Source organism: Bubalus bubalis, chromosome 9 (assembly GCF_019923935.1).
Source record: "Bubalus bubalis isolate 160015118507 breed Murrah chromosome 9, NDDB_SH_1, whole genome shotgun sequence".
NCBI lineage: Eukaryota > Metazoa > Chordata > Mammalia > Artiodactyla > Bovidae > Bubalus > Bubalus bubalis.
The window spans coordinates 51,663,342-51,678,786 of NC_059165.1; the positions used below are offsets into that span (position 1 = coordinate 51,663,342).

General features: G+C 36.1%; 1 non-coding gene across 1 annotated transcript; it reads right to left on the reverse strand.

Moving 5' to 3' along the window:
- Positions 1 to 278: 278 nt before the first annotated feature.
- Positions 279 to 9,335, reverse strand: LOC102400597. The gene is made up of 4 exons (XR_003111361.3): positions 9,164 to 9,335; positions 8,225 to 8,250; positions 719 to 843; positions 279 to 474 (listed from the first exon to the last, which is right to left on the reverse strand). It is a non-coding gene; the product is annotated as an uncharacterized LOC102400597 (transcript).
- Positions 9,336 to 15,445: the final 6,110 nt, after the last annotated feature.

A 15,445-nucleotide genomic window follows, 5' to 3' on the forward strand; every position in this document is an offset into this window, starting at 1 on the left:
AACACTTCACAAATATATCATATACTAAAGAATGCTAATTTGTATCAGATGATCTATATTTTCTTGGATCCAGCTTTCTTGTCCTTGACTTCATCTGTATAAATTCTGAAGAATTCAGACTCAGAGTACTGGTTGGAGAATTCTGGATTTGAAAAGTGTGATAATAATTTATGTCCTGTGGTTTGTTTTCAAATTGTATCATTTTGTACTAAGGCAGTCTAGCAGTTAGTCTAAATCAAATAAAGGCTCCATTGTTAGCTGAAAAGAACATCAATGTAGTCAGTCTGCCAAGATAACTTTATTGAAAGTGCTTTCTTTATGCAGAATAACTGATGGGAAATACATAGCAATGGAGACTGGATAAACAGAGACTCTTCTGATGCAAAAGGTGAATTGTAGGCACTTCCAGCATTGCAGCATCAGGCGAATCAACATTTTCCTTCGTGTTTGAAATTGAGCTTCCAATTTCTTTCCCTGAAAGAACAGAGATACTGCTCGCAGTGAAGTGCAGTGGATGTGGGTTAAGCCCAATATAAATGAACTGGGAAATGATACTTAAGCTTTCTAGGTCTGAGGCTAATAATACTGCCTTATTTTAAATAAGAACTATCTGTAAAATACTTAGCATAGTAAAAGACTTAATAAATAACTTCCCTGACTTATACCCCATTGACCTAAACCAAAGATGCTATTCCAAAGACAGCTTTCAGGTGCTTACTTAGCTGCTTTGCAGAATTCACAGAGGTTGTGGTAAGTTTGTCCATCAGTGCCACATACTGGTTTGTCAGTCTTGGGACAGGGTTTTCCACTTGTAGCTGTTTTCTCATAATTGCTGCAAAAAGCCTGTGATTTAAAAGTTCTTTTTTAATTTCATGAATAATGGCATTGACATCATTACCTCTCTCAAGTGATAACAAAAATATTCTATTTATGCTTATAAATCCATTTAAAAAGTTATTATTACTAAACTCTTACTATTATTATCATTATCTTATTATTAAAGGACAGTTTAGAGCATATATTCTTAGCCATTATATCATTCTGACCATACGAAAACCCACTAATCTAGCCAAATTGGCCTTTAATAACCTTTGAAAACATTTTGCTCTTTTTTTTTTCCAGCACTATACTACTCTTTCCTCCTAGAATAGATTTTCTCTTTTATGTCATTCTTTAATGATATGAAATAATACCTCTCAAATACCATCTCATACTCTGAAATTTTCCTGAAAATCCTCAGGCGAAAAAAGATTGCTTCTGTTTCCAAATGCCTACAAGTTTATTATCTGACATCAACCTTTAGTAGTACACAAATGTTATTAATATTTTTATTTATATTTGCTTTTATTTACTTGTTTTTGTTTTACTTTGGACTTCTGTGGTGGCTCAGACAGTAAAGAATCTGCCTGCAATGTAGGAGACCCGGGTTCAATGCAAACTCCTAGGACTAAGGCATAATAAAATATATGTGCATATAATCATAGTTCTATAATTGATTGCTTATTAGCTATCTCTGTAACTACCTATCATACAAACAATGCATGTTATAATAGAACCGTTAAAAATACAGAGCAGCACAAAAGGGATAGATTTAAATCATGTGTAAAACAATATCCAGAAATTTGCACTATTAATAGTACCTTTCCTGACATCTTCTCTGTTTATATATTTTTCCCAAGTCTCTTTACCATTGATAGCATTTTATAAAATGATTTAAACTTGAAATATTCTTTCAGTATCTTTCTGCATCAATATACATTCTATATTACCATTTTGAATAGTTACTATATATTATATTAACTATCATTCAGTTCCCTATTTGGAAACATTTGGTTCGTTTCCATGTTTTTTCCTTTTTTTGTTTGTTTCCATATTGTTTGCTAATGCAATCTATATTGCTAGGAATATCTGTATAAATGCATTTTCAGTTCTTTCCTTAGGCTCCATTTCTAGAAGTAAAAAGACCCTCTGTTTTTAATTTGCCTTTTTAAAGACTTTTGATGCATTTACTTCAGAAATTTTTTTTCATATTTCTTTTTTTTTTAATTTTATTTTATTTTTAAACTTTACATAATTGTATTAGTTTTGCCAAACATCGAAATGAATCCGCCACAGGTATACATGTGTTCCCCATCCTGAACCCTCCTCCCTCCTCCGTCCCCATACCATCCCTCTGGGTCGTCCCAGTGCACCAGCCCCAAGCATCCAGTATCGTGCATCGAACCTGGACTGGCAACTCGTTTCATACATGATATTTTACATGTTTCATTGCCATTCTCCCAAATCTTCCCACCCTCTCCCTCTCCCACAGAGTCCATAAGACTGTTCTATACATCAGTGTCTCTTTTGCTGTCTTGTACACAGGGTTATTGTTACCATCCTTCTAAATTCCATATATATGTGTTAGTATACTGTATTGGTGTTTTTCTTTCTGGCTTACTTCACTCTGTATAATAGGCTCCAGTTTCATCTACCTCATTAGAACTGATTCAAATGTATTCTTTTTAATGGCTGAGTAATACTGCATTGTGTATATGTACCACAGCTTTCTTATCCATTCATCTGCTGATGGGCATCTAGGTTGCTTCCATGTCCTGGCTATTATAAACAGTGCTGCGATGAACATTGGGGTACACGTGTCTCTTTCCCTTCTGGTTTCCTCAGTGTGTATGCCCAGCAGTGGGATTGCTGGATCATAAGGCAGGTCTATTTCCAGTTTTTTAAGGAATCTCCACACTGTTCTCCATAGTGGCTGTACTAGTTTGCATTCCCACCAACAGTGTAAGAGGGTTCCCTTTTCTCCACACCTTCTCCAGCATTTATTACTTGTAGACTTTGGGATCGCAGCCATTCTGACTGGTGTGAAATGGTACCTCATAGTGGTTTTGATTTGCATTTCTCTGATAATGAGTGATGTTGAGCATCTTTTCCTGTGTTTGTTAGCCATCTGTATGTCTTCTTTGGAGAAATGTCTATTTAGTTCTTTGGCCCATTTTTTGATTGGGTCCTTTATTTTTCTGGAGTTGAGCTGTAGGAGTTGCTTGTATATTCTCGAGATTAGTTGTTTGTCAGTTGCTTCATTTGCTATTACCTTCTCCCATTCTGAAGGCTGTCTTTTCACCTTGCTAATAGTTTCCTTTGATGTGCAGAAGCTTTTAAGGTTAATTAGGTCCCATTTGTTTATTTTTGCTTTTATTTCCAATATTCTGGGCGGTGGGTCATAGAGGATCCTGCTGTGATGTATGTCAGAGAGTGTTTTGCCTATGTTCTCCTCTAGGAGTTTTATAGTTTCTGGTCTTATGTTGAGATCTTTAATCCATTTTGAGTTTATTTTGGTGTATGGTGTTAGAAAGTGTTCTAGTTTCATTCTTTTACAAGTGGTTGACCAGATTTCCCAGCACCACTTGTTAAAGAGATTGTCTTTAATCCATTGTATATTCTTGCCTCCTTTGTCAAAGATAAGGTGTCCATATGTGCGTGGATTTATCTCTGGGCTTTCTATTTTGTTCCATTGATCAATATTTCTGTCTTTGTGCCAGTACCATACTGTCTTGATAACTGTGGCTTTGTAGTAGAGCCTGAAGTCAGGTAGGTTGATTCCTCCAGTTCCATTCTTCTTTCTCAAGATCACTTTGGCAATTTGAGGTTTTTTGTATTTCCATACAAATTTTGAAATTATTTTTTCATATTTCTATTTCCTGTAGGCCTTGACCATAATAGGAAATTTATGGAACTTTGTTGAATAGTGTGAAAATGTTTTTATATAATTACACAACTTCACAGGTAGAATGAAAGAAAATCTGCTCACAGATTTTCCTCACGGGAATAGACAGACTTCAGTAGCCATCTTTTTTATTCTGCTTTCATTACCCTTACTTCAAGCAAAGAAAGTCAGTGTTTATCTGGTGTTACTTTTATCTGTTGAGATTTTGCTTTCAGTTTAGCCAAAGGGCATTTCTTTGAAAAGCAATATTTCCTATGCTCTAATTTTACATGTGGGGACACTAAGGGTCACTTCCTTTTGGAAGACATTCTTCCAACATTTCACATGAGATGGGGACAGAATTAGAACCGAGATATACCATTACATTTGTGGCTCAGCTGGTAAAGAATCCGCCTGCAAAGCAGGAACCCTGGGTTTGATCCCTGGGTTGGGAAGATCCCCTGGAGAAGGGAAAGGCTACCCACTCCAGTATACTGGCCTGGAAAATTCCATGGACTGTATAGTCCATGGGGTCACAAAGAGTCAGACACGACTGAGCAAATTTCACTTTGACTTCACTTTCATACCATTACATTGTGATTTTGCAGTTTGTTTCTTTATCTATCATGAACCCATTTTTCCAAGAATCTAATTTTGCATACTAAGTCCCTCCTCTCAAGAGTTTCCTGTTCATAGTTATATATCTGATTGCAAATTAGTTTGCATTAAAAACATCATGACGGTAATGCAGTTTATAAAGTTATTATTTAATCTCAGTAATCTTTAAAATATATTTCTAGACTTAAAGGTTCAACATGAAAATATGTAACTCCACCTGCCTCCCAGAATATAAGTTTCCTCATATGGTAAAGAGAACAAAATGTAACTGTTAGTTTTCTCGCCCTAAACATCAGAAGAATCAAAGTTAAGAAGAGTCTTGGGGCTGGTGCACTGGGATGACCCAGAGGGATGGTACGGGGAGGGAGGAGAGAGGAGTGTTCAGGATGGGGAACACGTGTATACCTGTGGCGGATTCATGTTGATATATGGCAAAACCAATACAATATTGTAAAGTTAAAAAATAAAAAACAAACAAACAAACAAAAAGAAGAATCTCATCAACTCTAATAGCATGACTTTCTGATTGTCTTGGATTAAGGATCTGACTTGTTACTTTTATGCTTTCTGCAGTCACCACATGGAATAGAAGGCATTATGAATCAACTTCTAGGTTGTATTAAAACACAGTAGATTAAAGATTTAAGTGAAATATTTAGTCTGTGAATTGGTAAGACATCTTTTAAAAAATCTATATATTTCATATAGTACAGTTTAAGCAAGACCAAATTTGTCTTTTTCAAACATTTTCTTTTGCAAAAACAATTTCTGATTTGAAAAGTTTACATGTGTGTGTGCTCATTCGCTCACTTATGTCCAACTCTTTGTGACCGTATGGACTGTAGCCCTCTAGGCTCCTCTTTCCATGGGATTTTCTAGGCAAGAATACTGGAATGTGTTGTGATTTCCTCTTCCAGGGTATCTTCCTGCCCTAGGGAGCAAACTCATGTCTCCTGCATTGGCAGGCAGATTCTTTACCACTGAGCCACCTGGGAAGCCCCAGAAAGTTTATTTTGGTGTGAAAGAGGGGATATGTTCTACCAGAAGTTGATTTCTAAAGATAGTGCATTCTCTTCTGTATTTTCTCTTGTTCAGCATGCTTTAATTTTCATACTTTAATTTTTTCCCTTTTTTGTTGCTTAGCTTCCTTTATAATTCCCTTTTGTATGGTTCCATGAAGAAATCAATTTTATTTCTTTACTTTTTACTCGACAAATATTGAATACCTACTTTGTGCCAGTGCTTGAAATTCCAAAGTAGTCTTATCAAATTTCTAATTAAAATCTTACAACCATTCTGACTGGCGTGAAATGGTACCTCATAGTGGTTTTGATTTGCATTTCTCTGATAATGAGTGATGTTGAGCATCTTTTCATGTGTTTGTTAGCCATCTGTATGTCTTCTTTGGAGAAATGTCTATTTAGTTCTTTGGCCCATTTTTTGATTGGGTCATTTATTTTTCTGGAGTTGAGCTGTAGGAGTTGCTTGTATATTTTTGAGATTAGTTGTTTGTCAGTTGCTTCATTTGCTATTATTTTCTTCCATTCTGAAGGCTGCCTTTTCACCTTGCTAATAGTTTCCTTTGTTGTGCAGAAGCTTTTAAGTTTAATTAGGTCCCATTTGTTTATTTTTGCTTTTATTTCCAATATTCTGGGAGGTGGGTCATAGAGGATCCTGCTGTGATGTATGTCAGAGAGTGTTTTGCCTATGTTCTCCTCTAGGAGTTTTATAGTTTCTGGTCTTATGTTGAGATCTTTAATCCATTTTGAGTTTATTTTGGTGTATGGTGTTAGAAAGTGTTCTAGTTTCATTCTTTTACAAGTGGTTGACCAGATTTCCCAGCACCACTTGTTAAAGAGATTGTCTTTAATCCATTGTATATTCTTGCCTCCTTTGTCAAAGATAAGGTGTCCATATGTGCGTGGATTTATCTCTGGGCTTTCTATTTTGTTCCATTGATCAATATTTCTGTCTTTGTGCCAGTACCATACTGTCTTGATAACTGTGGCTTTGTAGTAGAGCCTGAAGTCAGGTAGGTTGATTCCTCCAGTTCCCTTCTTCTTTCTCAAGATAGCTTTGGCTATTCGAGGTTTTTTGTATTTCCATACAAATTGTGAAATTATATGTTCTAGCTCTGTGAAGAATACTGTTGGTAGCTTGATGGGGATTGCATTGAATCTATAAATTGCTCATTTTCACTATATTGATTCTTCCAATCCATGAACATGGTATATTTCTCCATCTATTAGTGTCCTCTTTGATTTCTTTCACCAGTGTTTTATAGTTTTCTATATATAGGTCTTTAGTTTCTTTAGGTAGATATATTCCTAAGTATTTTATTCTTTCCGTTGCAATGGTGAATGGAATTGTTTCCTTAATTTCTCTTTCTGTTTTCTCATTATTAGTGTATAGGAATGCAAGGGATTTCTGTGTGTTGATTTTATATCCTGCAACTTTACTATAATCATTGATTAGTTCTAGTAATTTTCTGGTGGAGTCTTTAGGGTTTTCTATGTAGAGGATCATGTCATCTGCAAATAGTGAGAGTTTTACTTCTTCTTTTCCAATTTGGATTCCTTTTATTTCTTTTTCTGCTCTGATTGCTGTGGTCAAAACTTCCAAAACTATGTTGAATAGTAATAGTGAAAGTGGGCACCCTTGTCTTGTTCCTGACTTTAGAGGAAATGCTTTCAATTTTGGAGAGGGTGTGGAGAAAAGGGAACCCTCTTACACTGTTGGTGGGAATGCAAACTAGTACAGCCACTATGGAGAACAGTGTGGAGATTCCTTAAAAAACTGGAAATAGAACTGCCTTATGATCCAGCAATCCCACTGCTGGGCATACACACTGAGGAAACCAGAAGGGAAAGAGACACGTGTACCCCAATGTTCATCGCAGCACTGTTTATAATAGCCAGGACATGGAAGCAACCTAGATGCCCATCAGCAGATGAATGGATAAGAAAGCAGTGGTACATATACACAATGGAGTATTACTCAGCCATTAAAAAGAATACATTTGAATCAGTTCTAATGAGGTGGATGAAACTGGAACCTATTATACAGAGTGAAGTAAGCCAGAAAGAAAAACACCAATACAGTATACTAACACATATATATGGAATTTAGAAAGATGGTAACAATAACCCTGTGTACGAGACAGCAAAAGAGACACTGATGTATAGATCAGTCTTATGGACTCTGTGGGAGAGGGAGAGGGTGGGGAGATTTGGGAGAATGGCATTGAAACATGTATAATATCATGTATGAAACGAGTTGCCAGTCCAGGTTCGATGCACGATACTGGATGCTTGGGGCTGGTGCCCTGGGATGACCCAGAGGGATGGTATGGGGAGGGAGGAGGGAGGAGGGTTCAGGATGGGGAGCATGGGTATACCTGTGGCGGATTCATTTCGATGTTTGGCAAAACTGATACAATATTGTAAAGTTTAAAAATAAAATAAAATTTAAAAAATAAATAAAATGCCATTTGCAGCAAAAAAAAAAAAAAAACTGTAAATACTACTTTCACTCTCAAATTTATCCTTATTTAGAAAATAAATTATATTCACCCCGTATTTTTATAAGCAATGTGTTGTTTTAGAGCCTTTGACTGTGTACATACTGTTTTCTTTGGAAATGTGACATCTGGCTCATCTAAAGAAAATGGGAAGTAATTTTTAAGTGATTTTGTACTGTTAAGGAAAAGGTATCTGCACTAAAAATGACATTTTTTCCTAAATAAGGATATCATGCATGCCATCCCACCTTCTCACCAGAGCAATCAAATGAACTCAGAAGACCTTAATGAAATAGTCACAGTACTTCCCAACTCAAAATCACCTTTGTTGTAAGACAACCTCGTGTGATAGTAGAGGGCCAGTGAGAGTGAAAAATACATACCTGGGAGCCTCCTTGGCTCACAGCCTCTGCAAGGAGAAAACAAACAATGATAAGTCACAATAGGACAGGCAGATTCCAGAATCAGAATCTTAGAGTTAAATGATCCTCAGAGACCTTCTAATATTATAACTGCCTTATTTAGGATGAAGAACTAAGGCCCAGAGAAGGGCAGAAAGCTTCTCCAGGACACACAGCTTCTTAACTACTCAGCTGAACTAGAGTCCAGGTTACAAACGATCAGTACAAAGCTCTTTTCACTACATTTGCTATTTATGATCTGTGTGGCTTTTATTAATTATATTCACTTCTTTAATGTCTACCTTAAAACCAGGCTTTAACTTAAGAAAGGATGGCAAGAATATATGTCAAAGTGGCATATATTTAACCAGAAAGAAGTTGAAAATTCCAAAATCTAGAAACCGTTAGATTAAAGGATAATCAAGACAATTGGCCAACAAAGAGCTAATATAACAATAAAATACAAAATAATTTGGAGAGCATTGAAAAAAATCATATAATTTACCCCTATTTCCACTAACAGTATCTACCATGAACTAAGGGATTTCTATATTTCAAGCACTGTATTAAATCTTACATATATTGTCATACTAATACTTCTGTTTTAAATCTAAGGAAATTGAAACCTGGGGCCAATAACTCGTCTGAGGGCATGTACCTTGTAAATGGCAGAGCCAGAAAGCAAGCCCAGGTCTTCGATTCTAAAGACAATGTACATAACCATAACCTTTTATTGAAACAAGTCTTAGAGCACATATGGGTCACAACTCTGTTTTCACATGATGAGCAGTAGCCAGAGGAAAGGAGTGGGTTGCTCAATATTAAAGAAGAAGATAGTAGAACAATGAATATTAGCGGCCAAATATTAAAATCCTACTCTTGGGCTCTTCCACTCATTCCCTCTCTGTCTTCTTTGCTTACCTGGAGGCTAATTAAGAATGCCTCAGTTTTCAGTAAGATGGAAGCATCTCAGGAACATTTCAGTAGTTGAAGCTCTTTAGATAAGAATTTCTTGAAGGTGACTTTATGTGAGAATTTCTATTATAATTTCAAAATAAGCTGTTTCGCACAGAGTCGGACACAACTGAAGCAACTTAGCAGCAGCAGTTTGTAACTGGCCTGTAACTTCTGTTTTTTTCTTTTTTTCCCCCTTGACCTCACTGCTTGGCTTGTGGAATATTAATTCCCTGACCAGGGATTACACCCAGGCCATTGGCAGTGAGAGCACAGAACCCTAACCACTGGCATTCCAGGGAATTCCTGGACAGGAACTTTTAGATTAGGCATTTAAGGTGCATTTGGTCTAGGACAGGCCATCTCATCCTATGAATTATAACACTGTTTTTGCGAGTAGATGACACTATCTCTTACATAGTATTATAGTGATAATTCAAGTTGCTAATTTTGTAAGTTTCCTCTAAATAGTATTATGGGTGGTCACCATCATTAACCATCCTTATCACCATCATCATCATCACCATAAATAATGACATCATATCGTGACTGCTAACATTGACCAGAATTCTGTTTTGTGTGTGTGTACATATATATATATATATATATATATATATATATATATAAAACTCGTGTGTGTACATATATATATATATATATATATATATATATATATATAAAACTCACCTGCCAAGATGAACAAATAGGCCACACTGATCAGAAGCATAAGGGTGCCTGATGACTTCATGATCAATGAATCTGCCAAGTCTGCAGGGACTGTGTTAACAAGAGTTCACCGCTGTGGATGTTCTACAGGCTGTATTTATAAGTAGATCCATATGCATGTTCTGAGTACCTACACATTTGGCAGCCAGCCAGATTCTCCACCCTGATTATATAATCTATGTCCCCAGTGATTAGAGACATCAGAAACCAAAGAAGCTTATTTCCTGCCTTTTTCAGACAGGAACAATGGTCTGAAATGTTGTTTAGGCAGAATAAAAATGAATTATATGTATTACACCCAAAATTTGCTCTCATCAGCATTCAGTAATAGTAATTTTCTAGCAATTTGCATATTTGAACCTGCTCCCAGCAGATCCTTGGGACAAGAAAGCTTCCATCAGGCAGTAAGCTGTGTAATTTGTGCACAATGTTAATAACGCTTGGTGTCACAACCACTAGGCAAATAAAAATGCTAATGTGAGGGATTTTAAGGTCGAGGAATTTATTGAACTAAGAGAGCATACTCCTAATGGTCATTGAATTAAAAACCCTTGATATTCCCTATGAATGTGAATTAGGGGCTATTTTCTTCAACCCCTTGCTTTTAGGCAAAACATACATGATGATTCTTACTTAACATTTCTATTTTAACAAGTATTTCACAGATGGATTTTAGAAATTGGGCATAAATACCATTCACACTTCTCTTGCTTCTCTCAAATACACCAAGTACTGTTCACCTTATGGCTCCTGCTCTTATTACTCATTATTTCCTCCAAATGGAAGACTCCTGGCCAAGAGCCTTAAATAGCTAGTTTCTTTCTTTTTTTGTTTTTAAGAAATATCAGTTCAAATACTACCTGCTCAGTGAAGATTTCCCTGTCAATTCAAAATATCTCCACCCAAACTCAGATCAGTGTACTTTATTGCTTTCATAATGCTTTTCAATATCTAAAATGATCTTTCTTACATAATTATTTACTTGTATATTTCCCAACTACCATATATATACAATCATATTGACAAATACACACACATACTAGGATATAAGCTCATGGATCTTTTTTCTCTCTAGTGTCTCCACACATAGAACAATGGCTTGCACACAGAAGCACACAAACATCTTGCTGATTTTAGAAATGCTATATAGTAAAAATTGCTTCTTTCACTCTAACATAATAATTGACACCAATTATTGCAAGTATTACTAAATGCTGAAAATGAAGTGACAACAAAGAGTCATACAGCTACATTCATCATTCTTTTCTCAAACACTTGCTGGGTGAAACCTACTGGTTCCAGGAACTTTGATCCTAGAAATTTAAAGATGAGTAGGAGCAACTGAACTGAACTGAATAGAAGTTCACAACCAAAACAAGAAGAAACCAACCTGACTAAAGTTATAGACAGATACGAGGGGAGCTCAGAAGAGAGCGCATTCCTCTGAGTAGGGCGAAGAAGGCATGGCAGAGAGGAGGTGGTCAAGACCAGGCTTCCTAGAGTTATTGGAAAATCAGAGACACATAAAGTGATAGCCATTATTTCAAGAATAAGAAATCATATGGAAAAAAGAAAACAAGAGCTAAGGTATATGTTTAGAAATGAGAGCAATGGTTAGACTTAATGCAGGCCTTAAGATAACAGATTTCACAGACTGTTCTAAGGATTGTCACATTTCTTGGAGTCTTTTAAGCTCTCTGGATCTGTGAGCTTCTTGTGTCATCAACTTTAGAAGTTATGTATTCAAATACACATTTTTATTCCCTCATCACCCTTCTCCCAAGCTTCTTGAAGTTGTCCCCAAACTCATTAATCCTCTCTTCAGTACTTTTTTTCCCCCTCTGTATTTTGTTTTTGTTCATTTCCAGTGCTATATCCATTGTGGAAACAACGGAAGCAGGGAGAGACTTTATTTTGGGGGGCTCCAAATTCACTGCAAATGATGACTGGAGCCATGAAATTAAGACGCTTACTCCTTAGAGAAAAAGCTATGACCAACCTAGACAGCATATTAAAAAGCAGAGACATTACTTTGCCAACAAAGGTCTGTTTAGTCAAGGCTATGGTTTTTCCAGTAGTCATGTACGGATGTGAGAGTTGGATTATAAAGAAAGCTGAGCACAGAAGAATTGATGCTTTTGAACTGTGGTGTTGGAGAAGACTCTTGAGAGTCCCTTGGACTGCAAGGAGATCCAACCAGTGCATCCTAAAGGAGATCAGTCCTGAATATTCATTGGAAGGATTGATGCTGAAGCTCACACTCCAATACTCTGGCCACTGGATGTGAAGAACTGACTCATTGGAAAAGACCCTGATGCTAGGAAAGATTGAAGGCAGGAGGAGAAAGGGATGACAGAGGATGAAATGGTTGGATGGCATCACTGGCTTGGTGTACATGAGTTTGAGTAAGCTCTGGGAGTTGGTGGTGGACAGGGAGGCCTGGCGTGCTGCGGTCCATGGGGTCACAAAGAGTTGGACGTGACTGAGCGACTGAACTGATCAAGTTCAGTTTACTAATCTCATCTTCTGCAGTAGCTAACCTGCTGTTAATATCACATGGTGTTATTTTTCTTCTCAAGCATTTCACTTTTTCAATACACTGTTTCTTTATATCTATATATTTATATATCCAGATACACCTTCCATCTGTTTACTTCACGTGCTCTATTTTTCTCCTACCTTCTTGAACATAAGGGATAACTAATTTAATGATCTCATCTATCAATTATATAATTTGTGTCATTGCTGGATCTCTTTATTATGATTGATACTTTTCCAGAAAATGTACTGACAAACCAATGAAAACACATATGTACCAAAATCACAGACAGGGTGATTTCTAATACAGATAGGGTTGATGGTGAGGATTATGGTTGTCAAGGCCCCCAGTGAAGAGATAACCTTTGAGCTAGAGAACCAAAGATAGAAATTCATGAAAAAGAATGTTTATTCCCTTTTGCCATCTTTTTGTAGTACATGGTCTTCTGGCTTACACATTTCTATCAAACAGAACTTCCCTTGTAGTGTCTCTGCAGTATTATATTTCTCACCCGGGCAGCATGGTTCTACAGTTTCCTTCATACCAGGTATATAAAGAGCTAATTAGCAGGTAGACACAATCTCTTCCCAGATTCTAGAATTTGGGGAACAAAAAACTTGGGTTCCTGAAAGTGGTGGAGATGAAATGGTACATGGGGACATGTTTATGAGGTTGTGCCAGTTTCAGTTACGTAAAAGAGTATGATGGTTTTCAGAAAGTCCCACAAATTAGCTTATAGTTATGACATCTGTAGGAGGGACTCAGTGCCTCTTTAGACTCAGTAAGAAAGTATTTAATGATGTCTGCTTACACTGTCTATAAAACAGTTTTCAAAGCATTGCACACCTAGCAAGATTATTACCACAACATGAGTGAGATTTTATTGGATGAGCAAATAGTTTTTTGTGTAATGGGAACTTAAGGATACTTATTAAGTCAAATTATTCTTATGAAAATTAAAATAATACAGGTAACTGCCATTGTTGTGCTGACCTGACATTGGCATGGTTCCCTTCTCCCACTACTGCTTTCCTTTCTCAGGAGGTCATCTTACACACTTCTTTCTTACATCCTTTTTCAATACTGTATTATTAACTTCAGTCACCATGCTGTACAATAGGGCTCCACCACTGATTCATCTTATAATTGAAAGCTTGTACCCATTCTCCACCCACCCAACCCTAGGCAACCACCACTCTTGTCTCTGGTTCTGTGAGTTTGACCTTTTAGATTCCTTGAGTTTAAGTGAGATTGTGCAATATTTATTTATGCACTATAGTTAAGCATAATGTTCATTCATTCTTCTTGTCACAAATGGCAGAATTTTTTTCTTTATTTTTTTGGATGAATAATATTCAATTGCATATATTGTTGGCGTAATTAAACAAGGAAGCCATTAGACTGAGGTGGCTCTAATGCCTTGGTAGCTACCTAGTAAGTAAATCCAAACTAAGCTAGAATCAATGCACTCGAATCCAAGAAAACAAAACTTAAGAACAACTAATCACTAACTGTCAGCTTGGCTTTCTCAAATAAGACAACCACTTAATCCATGGCTAATCAAATAACTTCTTTGCTTTACTTCCACATCATCTCTTTACCTTTCCCCTAGCTTGTCAGCAGAGTACTCCTAAACACTTTCAGTTTGGTATCTGCTGAGTTGAATGGATGTTTGCCCAAATAAACTCTTGTAGATTTTAATGTGTCTCAGTTTATTTTTTGACAATATATACCAAAATTTCTTTATCTGTTCATCTATCTATGACCACTTAGATTGCTTCTGTAACTTGGCTATTGTGAAAAGCTGCCGTGAACATGGGAATACAGATAGCTCCTGAGATCCAAATCCATTTCCTTAGAATATATACACAGAAGTGGGGTGGCTGAACAACATGGTAGTTCTATTTTAAATTTTTTGATGAATTTCCTTGCTATTTTCCATAATGGTTGTACCAATTCATAATCTCACTGACAATGTACGCGAGTTGCTCTTTTTGCCAGTACTTGTTTATTAAATTTTTTAACTTTATATTGGACTAGAGTTGATTTACAGTTTGTGTTAGTTTCAGGTGTATAGCAAAGTTATTCAGTTATACATATACAGATAGTCTTTTTCAAATTCTTTTCCCATTTAGGTTATTACAGAATATTGAGCATAGTTCCCTGTGCTATACAGTAGGTCTTTGTTGATTATCTATTTTAAATACAGATATGTATTTATATGCATATGTATTAATCCCAAAATCCCAATTTATTCAATATATCTAAATGTATGTATATATATTTATGTATATATGTGTCAATCCTAAATTCCGAATTTATCGCTTCCCCCCTACCTTTCCCCTTTGGTAATCATATATTTGTCTAAGGCTGTGAGTCTATTTCTGTCTTGTAAATAAGTTCATTTGTATCTTTTTTTCTTTAGATTCCCCTTATGAATGATACTATATGATATTTATCTTACTCTCTCCAATTTACTTCACTTATTATGATAATCTCCAGGTCCATCCATGTTGCTGTAAATGGATTATTTCATTGTTTTTAATGGCTGAGTAATATTCTACTGTATATATGTATACCACATCTTCTTTATCCATTCATCTGTTGATGGACATTTAAGTTGTTTCTGTTTTTGCTATTGTGATTTTCATTTCTATATAATTGCAATATTGAACATGTTTTCCTGTGCTTCATGGCCATCTGTATGTCTTCTTTGGAGAAATGTTGATTTAGGTCTTTTGCCCACTTTTTTTTATTTTATTTTTTTTTAATATTGAGCCATGTGACCTGTTTCTAAATTTTGGAGATTAATCCCTTTTGGTGGAATCATTTGCTAATATTTACTCCCATTATATCGGTTGTATTTTGTTTTGTTTATGGTTTCCTTTGTTGTGCAGAAGTGTCTGAGTTTAATTAGGTTCCATTTGCTTCAGTTCAGTTCAGTAGCTCAGTCCTTTCCAACTCTTTGTGAGCCCATGAACCAC